Source organism: Ranitomeya variabilis, chromosome 6 (genome assembly GCF_051348905.1).
Source record: "Ranitomeya variabilis isolate aRanVar5 chromosome 6, aRanVar5.hap1, whole genome shotgun sequence".
Classification (NCBI taxonomy): domain Eukaryota; kingdom Metazoa; phylum Chordata; class Amphibia; order Anura; family Dendrobatidae; genus Ranitomeya; species Ranitomeya variabilis.
Genome location: NC_135237.1, coordinates 559,434,874 through 559,450,810, shown reverse-complemented (window position 1 = coordinate 559,450,810; position 15,937 = coordinate 559,434,874).

The following is a 15,937-nucleotide window of genomic DNA, read 5'->3' as shown; positions in this document are numbered from 1 at the left end:
GGGACATCATACTGTGTGTGGGGGAATGTACTGTGGTGTAATGTACTGTGGGAACATCATACTGTGTAGGGGAATACTGATCATACTGTGTGTAGAGGAATGTACTGTGCAGACAAGTATTTACTTTGCGGATAGCATACTGCATGTGGAGAACGTACTGTAGGGATATCATACTGTTTGGGGGGGAATGTACTGTGGAAACATAATGCTGTGTGTGGGGAATGTACTGTGGGACAACATACTGTCTGTAGGGGAATGCACTGTGGGGCTTCATACTGTGTGTGTGGGAAATGTACCCGCCGACATGTACGAGGACACTGAGATCAGAAGCGAAGCTACGCCTGCTAAGGATCGCTTATGAGGTAAGTATGTAAAGGGGGCTGCACATGATGAAGGGGGGCTGCACATGATTAAGGGGGCTGCACATGATGGAGGGAGGCTGCACATGATAGAGGGGGAAGCAAATGATGGTGTGGGGCTGCAAATGATGGTGGGGGGCTGCAAATGATGAAGGGGCTGCAAATGAAGAAGGGTCTGCACATGATGGAGGGGCTGCAAATGATGGAGGGGTGCTGCAAATGATGGAGGGGGCTGAAAATGATGTTGGGGGCTGAAAATGATGGTGAGGCTGCAAATGATGAAGGGGCTGCAAATTATGAAGGGGGCTGCAAATGATGGAGGGGGTTGCAAATGATGGAGGGGGTTGCACATGATGAAGTGGGAGGAATGCACATGAACGGAAGAGGACTGCACATGATGAAGTTGGGGGAGAACGGGGGACTGCAAATGATGAAGTGAGGGGGACAGGGACAGCGAATGATGAAGTGAGGGGGACTGCAAATGATGAATTGAGGGTGAGGGATACGGGACAGCAATTTAAATTGAAGGTGGGGAGATGGGGGAGAGCAAATAATGATGAATTGTGAGGATGGTTGGAGTAAATGATGTATTGAATGTGGGTGGAGAGCAGTTGATAATGAATAGAGGGTGGGAGAGAGAAGACAAGACAATGAATTGGGGCAGAAGGGGCATATAATAGTAACGAATCGGTGGAGCAGGAGTCACATAGTGGGGGTCGTTGAGGATGCATTGACTGTTAATGAATTGGGGGAAAGAGTACAGGTGCTAATTAATCTATATATTTATTAGGTGTGGAAAATGGCTATGTATAGTTGGTGGGGGTGCAGTGGTGGATTATTATTTATATTTGGAATGGTGGATTGCATAATAACTAATTACATATTAATGGTGGGTGCACGTCTGTATTCAGCTGTTTAGTGGAGAAGAAAGGGAAAGAGTGGGGAATGTGCTCTGGAAGCAGTGCTCTAGGTAACTATGTGTTATTTTATGCAGAGATGAGTCCTGGCTGGAAGAAATGATGGCGGTCTGTGCTGCATGAAAAAGAAAAGCAAAGATAAAGGACTTCAGTTAGAGACGTCACTGGTGAGTCTGTGTGTTACCTGTACATTGACACTATACACAGTACCCTATATACAGAGCTTCTGTGTATAATGTCACTGGTGATCACTGTATTAACTGTACACTGACACTATATACAGAGCTCCTGTGTATGTCACTGGTGATCCCTGTATTACCTGTACACTGACGCTATATACAGAGCTCATGTGTATAATGTCACTGGTGATCAATGTATTGCCTGTACACTGACACTATATACAGAGATCCTGTGTATATTCTCACTGATGATCACTGTATTACCTGTACACTGACGCTATATACAGAGCTTCTGTGTATAATGTCACTGGTGATCACTGTATTAACTGTACACTGACACTATATACAGAGCTCCTGTGTATGTCACTGGTGATCCCTGTATTACCTGTACACTGACGCTATATACAGAGCTCATGTGTATAATGTCACTGGTGATCAATGTATTGCCTGTACACTGACACTATATACAGAGATCCTGTGTATATTCTCACTGATGATCACTGTATTACCTGTACACTGACGCTATATACAGAGCTTCTGTGTATAATGTCACTGGTGATCAATGTATTACCTGTACACTATATGCAGAGCTCCTGTGTATAATGGCACTGGCGATCCCTGTATTACCTTTACACTGACACTATATACACAGCTCCTGTGCATAATGTCACTGGTGATCACTGTATTATCTGTACATTGACACTATATGCAGAGCTCCTGTGTATAATATCACTGTTTGATCACTGTATTACCTGTACACTGACACTATATAGAGAGCTCCTGTGTGTAATGTCACCAGTGATCACTATATTACCTGTACACTGACACTATATACAGAGATCCTGTGTGTGATGTCACTGGTGATGCCTGTATTAACTGTACACTGATACTATATACAGAGCTCCTTTGTGTAATGTCACCGATGATCACTGTATTATCTGTAAACTGATACTATATACAGAGCTCCTGTGTATAATATCACTGGTGATCAATATATTACCTGTACACTGACACTATATACAGAGCTCCTGTGTATAATGTCACTGGTGAGCACTGTATTACCTGTACACACACTATATACAGAGATCCTGTGTAAAATGTCACTGGCGATTCCTGTATTACCTGTACAATGACATTATATACAGAGCTCCTGTGTATAATGTCACTGGTGATCACTGTATTATCTGTACACTGACACTACACTATGTTCCAAATTATTATGCAAATGACATTTTTCTCGGGTTTTCCTAAATGGTCAGTGCAAATGACAGTCAGTCTAATAAAAGTCATCACCCGTTAGAGCAGAGGTCCCCAACCTTTTTTGCACCAGGGACCGGCTTTAAGCAAGACCAGTTTTCCATGGCCCGGTGGGGGTGGGGCAGGGGCGGGGCTTTGGTCATATGGGGGTGGGGTTATGGAGGGATGGAGCTTAGTGCATACTTATCATATAATTATGACATTTATAATGAGAATGTGATTCAACTTACCATAGGTTCAGAATGAGTGGGAGCACCATGCTTGTTTCCCTGGTGCTCTGCACCATTATTGCCCCATAGCTGTGCCATATAGTGCTCTGCACCATTATTGCCCCATAGCTGTGCCATACAGTGCTCTGCACCGTTTATTATTGCCCCATAGCTGTGCCATACAGTGCTCTGCACCGTTTATTATTGCCCCATAGCTGTGCCATACAGTGCTCTGCACCGTTCATAATTGCCCCATAGCTGCGCCATATAGTGCTCTGCACCATTATTGCCCCATAGCTGTGCCATATAGTGCTCTGCACCCAGGGGCTGGCTGGCAATTTTCAGCCTGGGCGGCAATCACAAGGCAATGGCCGTCGAGTTGCAGTGGTCCTCCTTTTCCCTGCTTATATCTGGCCACTGCATTAAAGTAGCAGAGATAACAGGCTTTAAAAACAGGCTGGTACACAGATATGGGAACTGAACGGAGCTTGCTGCATAGATATGGGAGCAGAATCGAGCTTACTCCAGAGATATGGGAACAGAACGGAGCTTACTACAGAGATATGGGAGCAGAACAGAGCTTACTACAAAAATATGGGAGCAGAACAGAGCTTATTATAGAGATATGGGAGCAGAACCGAACTTACTAGATTTAGAGATATGGGAGCCGAACCGAGCTTACTGCAAAGATATGGGAGCAGAACCGAGCTTACTACAGAGATATGGGAGCAGAACCGAGCTAACAGCAAGGATATGGGAGCAGAACCAAGCTTACTGCAGAGATATGGGAGCAGAACGGGGCTTACTACAGAGATATGGCAGCAGAAACAAGCTTACTACAGAGATATGGGAGCAGAACCGAGCTAACAGCAAGGATATGGGAGCAGAACCAAGCTTACTGCAGAGATATGGGAGCAGAACGGGGCTTACTACAGAGATATGGCAGCAGAAACGAGCTTACTACAGAGATAAGGGAGCAGAACCAAGCTTTCTACAGAGATAGGGGAACAGAACCGAGCTTACTACAGAGATAAGGAAGCAGAAACGAGCTTACTAAAGAGATATGGGAACAGAACCGAGCTTACTACAGAGATATGGACGCAGAACCGAGCTTACTGCAAAGATATGGGAGCAGAACCAAGCTTACTACAGAGATATGGGAGCAGAACCGAGCTTAGTGCAGAGAAATGGGAGCAGAACCGAGCTTACTGCAGACATATGGGAACAGAATCGACCTTACTACAGAGATATGGGAGCAGAACCAAACTTACTACAGAGATATGGGAGCAGAACCTAGCATACTACAGAGATAAGGGAGCAGAACCGAGCTTACTAGAGAGATAAGGGAGCAGAACCAAGCTTACTAGAGATATGGGAGCAGAACCGAGCTTACTGCAGAGATATGGGAGCAGAACCGAGCTTACTACAGAGATAAGGGAGCCGGAACGAGCTTAATAAGTCTACTACATGGAACCAAGTCTGCTACATAGAAACTGGAGCTGAACTGAGATTACGACATACATACAGTACCATATTCTAGATTACTACATTGATAGAGTACCAGAACCAAGCTTACTGCTTAGATATGGTGCCATAACGGAGCTTACTTACAAACATACATACAACAATACAGCTACACAGTGCCTAGTACTATCACCACTACACAGTGAATACATATTATAATATCATTATTACCTCTACATGAAACTACACTCTATACAAAGACCAATGATGCCACCATACACTCCCTGACAGAAGTTATGTCTCTTTTCCATGTTATGTAAATAAAAGCTTATAACCTGATGTTAAATTCATCCATTGGTTGTATAAGTTATTCTTTTGAAAGCTGGAACCCTCCAAAATGTGATTTAGGTTAAGAAAATAAATTGTTATCAAAAGCAGAAATATTGATCAGTTAATGGACACAGAAAGGTCAGATTTTGGCAAGACAAAATTTTTGTTGCCCACAGACAAATAATTAACTTAAAATACAAATATATGTTGAATAACATTGGTGAATGAAGTTGTGGTGCTCATCTAGATTCTGTGGTTTTGTCTTCCAAGCTTCCTCTTTCATCCTTCCCCAAACATGCTCAATGATGTTCATGTCTGGTGACTGGGCTGGCCAGTCCTTGAGCACCTTGATCTTTTTTGCCTGGAGGAACTTTGTTGCAGAGATGGATGTATGAGATGGAGCACCATCCTGCGGCAGAATTTGACCTCTTTTATGATTTGGAATATAAGCGGTAGCTAATACTTCTTGATATTTTAGGCTATTGATATTGCCTTCCACCTTGCAAATGTTTCGCACACCCCCATACTGAATTTAACCCCAGACCATGATCTTTCAACCACCAAATTTAACTGTCTTCTGTGTGTATTTTGGATGCATACTGGCTCCAGTAGGTCTCCTGCAGTGTTTGTGGCAGGCAGCTGTGGTGTAATTCTACTGAAGAGAAATCCACCTTCTGCCACTTTTCCAGTGTCCATCTGTTTAGCAGGCTGTGGGAGTTTGCAAATGCCACACGGTTTTTTATTTGCCTTTTGTTTAGTGCTGGCTTCTGGCCACTGATTCGACCATGGAGGCCATTTTGAGACAGAATCCTACAAACTGTTCTAGTTGACACAGGTAAAGGTTTAGGTGTGCACTCAGCCTTAATATGGCGAGGTGCTGGTGTAACGGACCAATGGCCCAGAATAACAGTAAAAGTTAAATTCACCGCACTCTCTCTAGGTTTCTTATGCAAAGTCTGGTATAAATTTATTATACATAAACTGGGAGCGTAACAGAATATTACAGCATCTGCGATTTTTTATATACAACGTTTCCGCTCAACCAGAGCCTTTGTCACGTAATCGCTTGTTCCAGCTAAGATAGTGATATACAGAGAAGGCGGAAAGTCCCAGCGGTGCAATATAAGCTCTATTGTAATCTAAATGTCCGCCTATGGAAGATCCTGTCCAGTAGTGTGGACCTGCAGTGTCTGTTATGACAAGCGGCGCTCCAGCGCCTTGCTAACGATCGGCGTGTCACGTGCGGTGAATTTAACATTTACTAGTTGACACAGGGACTTGAGGTGACCAGACCTGTTGGAGCTCTGCTGCTGTGGAAGAGGGGCTTGCTTTGGATTTTCTAACCAACAAACATTCCTCCTGAGCAGTTGTCTTGCGGGGTCTGCCGGACCTGGGCTAGTCAAACACATCTCCAGTCTCTTCAAATCTTTTTTTTAATTCTTTGTACTTGACGCTGAGACACATTAAAGGTGCTAGCCACCTCTGCAGTGGATCTGGTCTTTAGCCTCTTGATAATCCAGGCTTTGGTCGCAGGGTGGATTTTTGGCATGTTGTCAAGAGCTCAAGTTGCAGTTCAAGTTAAGGTCTCCGGTGCTGGGTTTCTTTTTATACACACACACTAAATAACCGATCATTTACTGAGCACAGGTGAGGATGTAAACTAGGATTGGGTGCATTACATGACCAGGCGACAAAACTTTTGTCTTGCTAAAATCTGACCATTCTGTGTCCATTAACTGATCAATATTTCTGCATTGATGTCAATTAATTTTCTTAACCTAAACCACATTTTGGAAGGTTTTAGCTTTCAAAAGAATAATTTATACAACCAATGGATGAATTTAACATCAGGTTATAAGCTTTTATTTACATAACATGGATAAGCGACATTACTTCTGTCAGGGAGTGTACAACTTTTACTTCTTGTATACTACAATACTGATCATTAATTTTAAAAAAGCACAACACTAAGTGCCATTGTATACAGAAACTCTATTTACGGTCAGGTTAAAGATACTATAGTGATCACTGGTGACATTATACACAGGAGATCTGTATAAGGTGTCAGTGTACAGGTAATACAGTGATCACCACTGCCAGTGACATTATACATAGGAGCTTTGTATATGGTATACAGTGTATAGTGTCAGTGTACAGGTAATACACTGACTCACTAGTGACGTCTCTAGCTGTAGTCCTTCATCTTTGCTTTTCATTTTCATCCAGCACAGACTGCCATCACTTCTTCCAGCCAGGACTCGTCTCTGCATAAAATAACACAGTTACCTAGAGCACGGCTTCCAGACCACATTCCCCACTTTTTCCCTTTCTTCTACACCATGTTCCAAATTATTATGCAAATTATATTTTTCTCGGATTTTCCTAAATGGTCGGAGCAAATGACAGTCAGTCTAATAAAAGTCATCACCCGTTAGAGTATACATCGAATTTTATTGAAGAAACCTGCCAATGATAACAGTATAATCTACAAAATGAATAAAACCTCAAAATGCACTGTTCAAAATTGTTAGGCACAGTAGAATTTCTAAACATTTGATCTGTTTTAAAGAACTGAAAATGCTCATTTGTGGAATTTACAGCATTAGGAGGTCACATTTACTGAACAAAAAAAGCTATTTAACTCCAAAACATCCTAACAGGCCAAGTCACATGTTACCATAGGAGCCTTCTTTGTTATCACCTTCACAATTCTCACCTCCATTGAACTTGTGAGTATTTGGAGAGTTTCTGCTTGTATTTCTTTACATGAAGTCAGAATCGCCTCCCAGAGCTGCTGTTTTGATGTGAACTGCCTCCCACCCTCATAGATCTTTTGCTTGATGATACTCCAAAGGTTCTCTATAGGGTTGAGGTCAGTGGAACCAGTGGAGGTTCGAGGGACTCCAGAGGCACCAGCAGCTTCAAATAACTGTTTGCTGCTTTGTAATGGTATTTTGGCAGCTGCTCTCTTTATCCAATGAATTTGTCTGGCAGAAACCTTCCTCATTATGCCTTTATCTGCATGAACTCTGTCTGTGCTCTGTTTCAGTCACAAATCTCTTCACAGTATGATGATCACTCTTAAGTTTTCGTGAAATATCTAATGTTTTCATACTTTGACCAAGGCATTGCACTATTTAATGCTTTTCAGCAGCAGAGAGATCCTTTTTATTTCCCATTTTGCTTGAAACCTGTGGTCTGCTTTATAATGTGGAACATCATTTTTAAGTAGTTTTTCTTTAATTAAAATCACTTGGAAAACTAATGATCACATGTATTTAAGATTGATTTCAGTGATCCATTGAGCCCTGAGACACAATACCATCAATGAGTTTATTTGAAAAACAAAACAATTAAATCTTTATGACACTTAAATCCAATTTGCATAATAATTTGGAACATGGTGTACACTAGACATCTGAATACAGAGGTGCACCCACAAACAATATATAATTGGTTATTATGCAACCTCATAGATTGTAAGCTTGCGAGCAGGGCGCTCATTACTTTTGGTATCTGTTGATCTATGTGTTTATTGTTATGCTTAATGTCCATTGTCTGTACAAGTTCCCTCTAAAATGTAAAGTGTTGGCACTATAGAAATAAAATTATTATAATTATTATTATTAACTGACCATTCCAAATATAAATTATAATCCACCACTGTGCACCCACTAACTATAAATAGCCACTTTCCCCATTTAATATATAAATTAATTAGCACCTGTACTCTTTCCCCCAATGCATTACCAGTCACTTCATCCTCAACGCCCCCCACTATGTACCTACCACTCTAACCCTAACCCCGATTCATTATAGTTACATGCCCCTCCCGCCCCAATTCATTGTCATGTCTCTCTCTCACCCTCTATTCATTATCAACTGCTCTACCCCACATTCAATACATCATTTACTCCCCCACCCTTAAAATTCATTATTTGTTCTTCCCCTAGATTTGCTCTCCCCACCCCCTCTTCAATTGATCATTTGCTCTCCCAAATTGCTGTCCCCTGTCCCTCACACTGAATTTATCATTTTGCAGTCCCCCCACTTTTATTTGAAGTCCCCTTACATCATTCATTGCAGTCCCCTATCACTCCCTCACTTCATCTGCAGTGCCCCTTCATCATTTGCAGCCCCCTATCCCCCTTCCATTTCATCATGAGCAGTCCCACATCAGACACACTTCATCATGTGCAGTCCTGCAGTCCCCTTCTCCCACTTGATCATGTGCAGTCCCCTTACCCCCCCACTTCATTATGTGCAGTCCCCTTACCCCCCACTTCATCATGTGCAGTCACCCTTACCCCCCACTTCATCATGTGCAGTCCATCTTACACTCCACTTTATCATGTGCAGTCCCCATTTCCCCCCACTTCATGTGCAGATCACCTTACCCCCCAATTCATCATGTGCAGTCCCCCTTACCCCCCACTTCATCATGTGCAGTCCCCCTTACCCCCCACTTCATGTGCAGCCCCACTCCCCCTTCATCATGCGCAATCCCCCTTACCCCCACATCATCATGTGCTGCCCCATTCCATCATGTACAGCCCCACTCTCCCCACTTCATCATGTGCAGTCTCCTTTATCCACTAAACTATCATGTGCAGCCTGTTGTGAACTGTGTTTCTGGGCTCCCTCTGGTGGTCACTAACGGTATTGTGTTAGGCATGTCTTGTTGCAGGCCTGAGCTCCAGCTGTGTCGTTAAGCAGCGGGTGTTCCCTATTTAAGTCTCCTCTGGACTCAGTCTCTTGCCTGGCATCGTTGTATCCAGACCTATATGGTCTCCTCCGGATTCCTTTCAGTCTGTCTCATGCAAGAAAAGCTAAGTCTGTTTTGAACAATTTGGATCGTTTGCATTTTTCAGTGTTTTTGTCCAGCTTGCTTATATTTGATTTTCTGGCTCGCTGGAAGCTCTAAGGGTGCTGATGTTCTCCCCCCGCACCGTCAGTCGGTGTGGGGGTTCTTGAATGTTCAGCATGGATGTTTTTGTAGGGTTTTCTGCTGACCGCATAGTCCACTATCTATTTTCTGCCTATCTAGACTAGTGGGCCTCACTTTGCTGAAATCTAGTTCATCTCTACGTTTGTGTTTTCTTCTTGCCTCACCGTTATTATTTGTTGGGGGCTTTCTATATCTTTGGGGTTCAATTTCTCTGGAGGCAAGTGAGGTCTTATTTTCCCTCTAGGGGTAGACAGTTCTCCGGCTGGCTCGAGACGTCTAGAACCAACGTAGGCACGTTCACCGGCTGCTTCTAGTTGTTTGTGTTAGGATCAGGTATGCGGTTAGCCCAGTTTCCACCTCCCTAGAGCAGTATTTATGTTTTTGCTATCTTGCCGGAATATCAGAGATCCTCTGCCATTGGGATCATAACAGAATGCCAGGCCCAAAGAAAATGTTTAATGCATCGCAGAAGCGGGATTAAAAAGAAGTTCTGAGTTTTTGGGGGGTTTTTTTGCTGCAGTTTGCCTAGCTTCTTCCATCCCCTTTTTCTCTGAGTGGCTGAAACTCTGCTGCAGATATGAATGTCCAGACTCTGACTTCTAGTGTGGATCAGCTTGCTGCTAGGGTGCAAAGCATTCAGGATTTTGTTATCCATAGCCCTATGTCTGAACCAAAAATACCTATTCCTGAGCCGTTTTTTGGAGATAGATCTAAGTTCCTGAATTTTAGGAATAATTGTAAATTGTTTCTGTCTCTGAAACCTCGTTCCTCTGGTGGTTCCGCTCAGCAAGTTAAGATTGTTATTTCCTTCTTGCGCGGCGACCCTCAAGATTGGGCCTTCTCTCTGGCGCCAGGAGATCCTGCATTGGTGAATGTTGATGCGTTTTTCCTGGCGCTTGGTTTGCTTTATGAGGAGCCTAATCTTGAAAATCAGGCTGAAAAAATGTTGCTGGCTATCTCTCAGGGTCAGGACGAAGCTGAGGTATATTGCCAAAAATTTCGGAAATGGTCCGTGCTTACTCAATGGAATGAGTGTGCACTGGCCGCAAATTTCAGAAATGGTCTTTCTGAAGCCATTAAAGATGTGATGGTGGGGTTTCCTATCCCTACAGGTCTGAATGATTCAATGGCTCTAGCCATTCAAATTGATCGACGTTTGCGGGAGCGCAAATCTGATAATCCTTTGGCGGTGCTGTCTGAACGGTCACCTGATTCTATGCAATGTGACAGAATTCTGACCAGAGCCGAGTGACAAAATCATAGACGTCAAAATGGGTTGTGTTTCTACTGTGGTGATTCAACACATGTTATCTCAGCATGCTCTAAACGTTTAAAGAAGAAAGTTAATCCTGTCGCCATTGGTACTTTTCAGCCTAAGTTTATTTTGTCTGTGACTTTAATTTGTTCATTATCTTCTTACCCAGTTATGGCTTTTGTGGATTCTGGTGCTGCTTTAAGTCTGATGGATTTGTCGTTTGCCAAGCGCTGCGGTTTTGTCCTGGAGCCTTTGGAAAATCCTATTCCTCTTAGAGGAATTGATTCTACGCCATTGGCAGAGAATAAACCTCAGTATTGGACGCAAGTGACCATGTGCATGACTCCTGTACATCAGGAGGTGATTCGTTTTCTGGTACTGCATAAAATGCATGATGTTGTCGTTTTGGGTCTGCCATGGTTACAGGCCCATAATCCAGTTTTAGATTGGAAAGCTATGACTGTGTCTAGTTGGGGGTGTCAGGGGATTCATGGCGATTCTCCATTGGTGTCTATTGCTTCTTCTACTCCTTCTGAGATCCCTGAGTTTTTGTCAGACTTTCAGGATGTATTTAATGAGGCCAGGTCCAGTGCCCTTCCTCCTCATAGGGACTGTGATTGTGCTATAGATTTGATTCCTGGTAGTAAGTTTCCTAAGGGACGACTCTTTAATTTATCTGTGCCAGAGCATGCCGCGATGCGGAGTTATATAAAGGAGTCTTTGGAGAAGGGACATATTCGCCCATCCTCGTCCCCTCTTGGTGCAGGATTCTTTTTTGTGGGCAAGAAAGACGGGTCTCTGAGACCTTGTATAGATTATCGTCTTCTGAATAAGATCACGGTTAAATTTCAGTATCCTTTGCCATTGTTGTCTGATTTGTTTGCTCGGATTAAGGATGCCAGTTGGTTCACCAAGATAGATCTCCGTGGTGCGTATAACCTTGTGCGCATTAAGCAGGGAGATGAATGGAAAACGGCATTTAATACGCCCGAGGGTCATTTTGAGTACCTGGTGATGCCTTTCGGATTATCTAATGCCCCTTCTGTGTTTCAGTCCTTCATGCATGACATCTTCCGGAAATATCTGGATAAATTCATGATTATTTATCTGGATGATATTTTGTTTTTTTCTGATGATTGGGAGTCCCATGTGAACCAGGTCAGGATGGTGTTTCAGGTTCTGCGGGAGAATGCTCTATTTGTGAAGGGCTCAAAATGTATCTTTGGGGTACAGAAGGTTTCTTTTTTGGGTTTTATTTTTTCCCCTTCTACTGTGGAGATGGACCCAGTCAAGGTCCGTGCCATTCATGACTGGACTCAGCCCACGTCTGTTAAGAGCCTGCAGAAGTTCTTGGGCTTTGCTAATTTTTACCGTCGTTTTATCGCTAATTTCTCCAGCGTGGTTAAACCTTTGACGGATATGACCAAGAAGGGTTCTGATGTTGCTAATTGGTCTCCTGCGGCCATGGAGGCCTTTCGGGAGCTGAAGCGTCGGTTTACTTCAGCGCCAGTCTTGTGCCAGCCGGATGTCTCTCTTCCCTTCCAGGTTGAAGTTGATGCTTCTGAGATTGGTGCAGGGGCTGTTTTGTCGCAAAAAAGTTCTGATGGCTCCGTGATGAAGCCATGCGCCTTCTTTTCAAGGAAATTTTCGCCTGCTGAGCGGAACTACGATGTTGGTAATCGGGAGTTGTTGGCTATGAAGTGGGCATTTGAGGAGTGGCGACATTGGCTCGAGGGAGCTAGACATCGTGTGGTGGCCTTGACTGATCATAAAAATCTGATCTACCTCGAGTCTGCCAAGCGCCTGAATCCTAGACAGGCTCGTTGGTCGTTGTTTTTCTCCCGTTTTGACTTTGTGGTCTCGTACCTGCCTGGCTCGAAGAACGTGAAGGCTGATGCACTTTCTAGGAGTTTTGTGCCTGACTCTCCGGGAGTCTCTGAGCCGGCTGGTATTCTCAGAGAGGGAGTGATTTTGTCTGCCATTTCCCCAGATTTGCGACGAGTGCTGCAGAAATTTCAGGCTGATAGGCCTGATCGTTGCCCACCAGAGAGATTGTTTGTCCCTGATAGATGGACCAGCAGAGTTATTTCTGAGGTTCATTCTTCGGTGTTGGCGGGACTTCCTGGGATTTTCGGTACCAGAGATTTGGTGGCTAGGTCCTTTTGGTGGCCTTCCTTGTCGCGGGATGTGCGTTCTTTTGTGCAGTCCTGTGGGATTTGTGCTCGGGCTAAGCCTTGCTGTTCTCGTGCCAGCGGGTTGCTTTTGCCCTTGCCTATCCCAAAGAGGCCTTGGATGCACATTTCCATGGATTTCATTTCGGATCTTCCGGTGTCTCGGAAGATGTCTGTCATCTGGGTGGTGTGCGATCGTTTTTCTAAAATGGTCCATTTGGTGCCCTTGCCTAAGTTGCCTTCCTCCTCTGATTTGGTCCCTTTGTTCTTTCAGAATGTGGTTCGTTTGCACGGCATCCCTGAGAATATTGTATCTGACAGAGGATCCCAGTTTGTGTCCAGATTCTGGCGATCCTTTTGTGCTAAGATGGGTATTGATTTGTCTTTTTCCTCGGCTTTTCATCCTCAGACTAATGGCCAGACCGAGCGAACTAATCAGACGTTGGAGACTTATTTGAGATGTTTTGTTTCTGCTGATCAGGACGACTGGGTTACCTTTTTGCCACTGGCCGAGTTTGCCCTTAATAATCGGGCTAGTTCTGCCACTTTGGTTTCACCCTTTTTCTGCAACTCTGGTTTTCATCCTCGTTTCTCCTCGGGCCAGGTTGAACCTTCTGACTGTCCTGGGGTTGATTCTGTGGTGGAAAGGTTGCAGCGGATTTGGAACCATGTGGTGGACAATTTGAGATTGTCACAAGACAAGGCCCAGCGTTTTGCCAACCGCCGCCGCGGTGTGGGTCCCCGACTTCGTGTTGGGGATTTGGTTTGGTTGTCTTCTCGGCATGTTCCTTTGAAAGTCTCCTCTCCTAAGTTCAAGCCTCGCTTTATCGGTCCTTATAAGATTTTGGAAATCCTTAACCCGGTGTCTTTTCGCTTGGACCTCCCAGCGTCATTTGCTATTCATAATGTGTTCCATAGGTCCTTGTTGCGGCGGTACGTGGTGCCTGTGGTTCCTGCTGTTGAGCCTCCTGCCCCGGTTTTGGTTGAGGGCGAGTTGGAGTACGTGGTGGAGAAGATTCTGGATTCTCATATCTCTAGACGGAAACTCCAGTATTTAGTTAAGTGGAAAGGCTATGGTCAGGAGGATAATTCCTGGGTTGTCGCCTCTGATGTTCATGCGGCTGATTTGGTTCATGCCTTTCATGCTGCTCATCCTGATCACCCTGGGGGTCTTGGTGAGGGTTCGGTGACCCCTCCTCAAGGGGGGGGTACTGTTGTGAACTGTGTTTCTGGGCTCCCTCTGGTGGTCACTAACGGTATTGTGTTAGGCATGTCTTGTTGCAGGCCTGAGCTCCAGCTGTGTCGTTAAGCAGCGGGTGTTCCCTATTTAAGTCTCCTCTGGACTCAGTCTCTTGCCTGGCATCGTTGTATCCAGACCTATATGGTCTCCTCCGGATTCCTTTCAGTCTGTCTCATGCAAGAAAAGCTAAGTCTGTTTTGAACAATTTGGATCGTTTGCATTTTTCAGTGTTTTTGTCCAGCTTGCTTATATTTGATTTTCTGGCTCGCTGGAAGCTCTAAGGGTGCTGATGTTCTCCCCCCGCACCGTCAGTCGGTGTGGGGGTTCTTGAATGTTCAGCGTGGATGTTTTTGTAGGGTTTTCTGCTGACCGAATAGTCCACTATCTATTTTCTGCCTATCTAGACTAGTGGGCCTCACTTTGCTGAAATCTAGTTCATCTCTACGTTTGTGTTTTCCTCTTGCCTCACCGTTATTATTTGTTGGGGGCTTTCTATATCTTTGGGGTTCAATTTCTCTGGAGGCAAGTGAGGTCTTATTTTCCCTTCAGGGGTAGACAGTTCTCCGGCTGGCTCGAGACGTCTAGAACCAACGTAGGCACGTTCACCGGCTGCTTCTAGTTGTTTGTGTTAGGATCAGGTATGCGGTTAGCCCAGTTTCCACCTCCCTAGAGCAGTATTTATGTTTTTGCTATCTTGCCGGAATATCAGAGATCCTCTGCCATTGGGATCATAACAGCAGCCCCACTCCCCCTTCATCATGTGCAGCCCCACTCCATCATGTACAGCCCCACTCAACCTTCATGTGCAGCCCCACTTACCCCCTCACTCCATCATGTGCAGTCTCCTTTAACCCCCAAATTCTATCATGTGCAGCCTCCTTACACCCCCCACTTCATAACTTGCAGTTACCCACCATTAAATTTATTTTATAAAGAAAACAAAAAAGTTCTTCATACTTACCTCACCAGTCGCTGCCCTGCAGTGCCTCTCTGCTTCTAGCATCCGGGTCATGTCAGCGTGTGCGTGAGGACGCCATTGCGCATGCCCAACAGCTAACCTGGAAGTATAGAGAACATGAAGGGAGCAGTAGCTGCGCAGCCGTCAAGGTGACAGCCAAGCATAGCTCCTGGCCCCAGCGCAGACGTGTGCACTAACTGTGATGCGGCTGTGTCTGCTGTCAGCCATGTCACAGTACAGCAGACATGGCTGCGCACAATTTGCTGTGTGGCTGTAGCCACCATCAGGCAGCCGGCCCTGAACAGCTGCTGGGGGAGCGGCCCGGGGGGCATTTGCCTCTTTGCCACCTGGGCCAGTCAGCCCCTGTCTGCACCATTATTGCCCCATAGCTGTGCCATACAGTGCTCTGCACCATTATTGCCCCATAGCTGTGCCATACAGTGCTCTGCACCATTATTGCCCCATAGCTGTGCCATACAGTGCTCTGCACCATTATTGCCCCATAGCTGTGCCATATAGTGCTCTGCACCATTATTGCCCCATAGCTGTGCCATACAGTGCTCTGCACCATTATTGCCCCATAGCTGTGCCATACAGTGCTCTGCACCATTATTGCCCCATAGCTGTGCCATATAGTGCTCTGCTCCGTT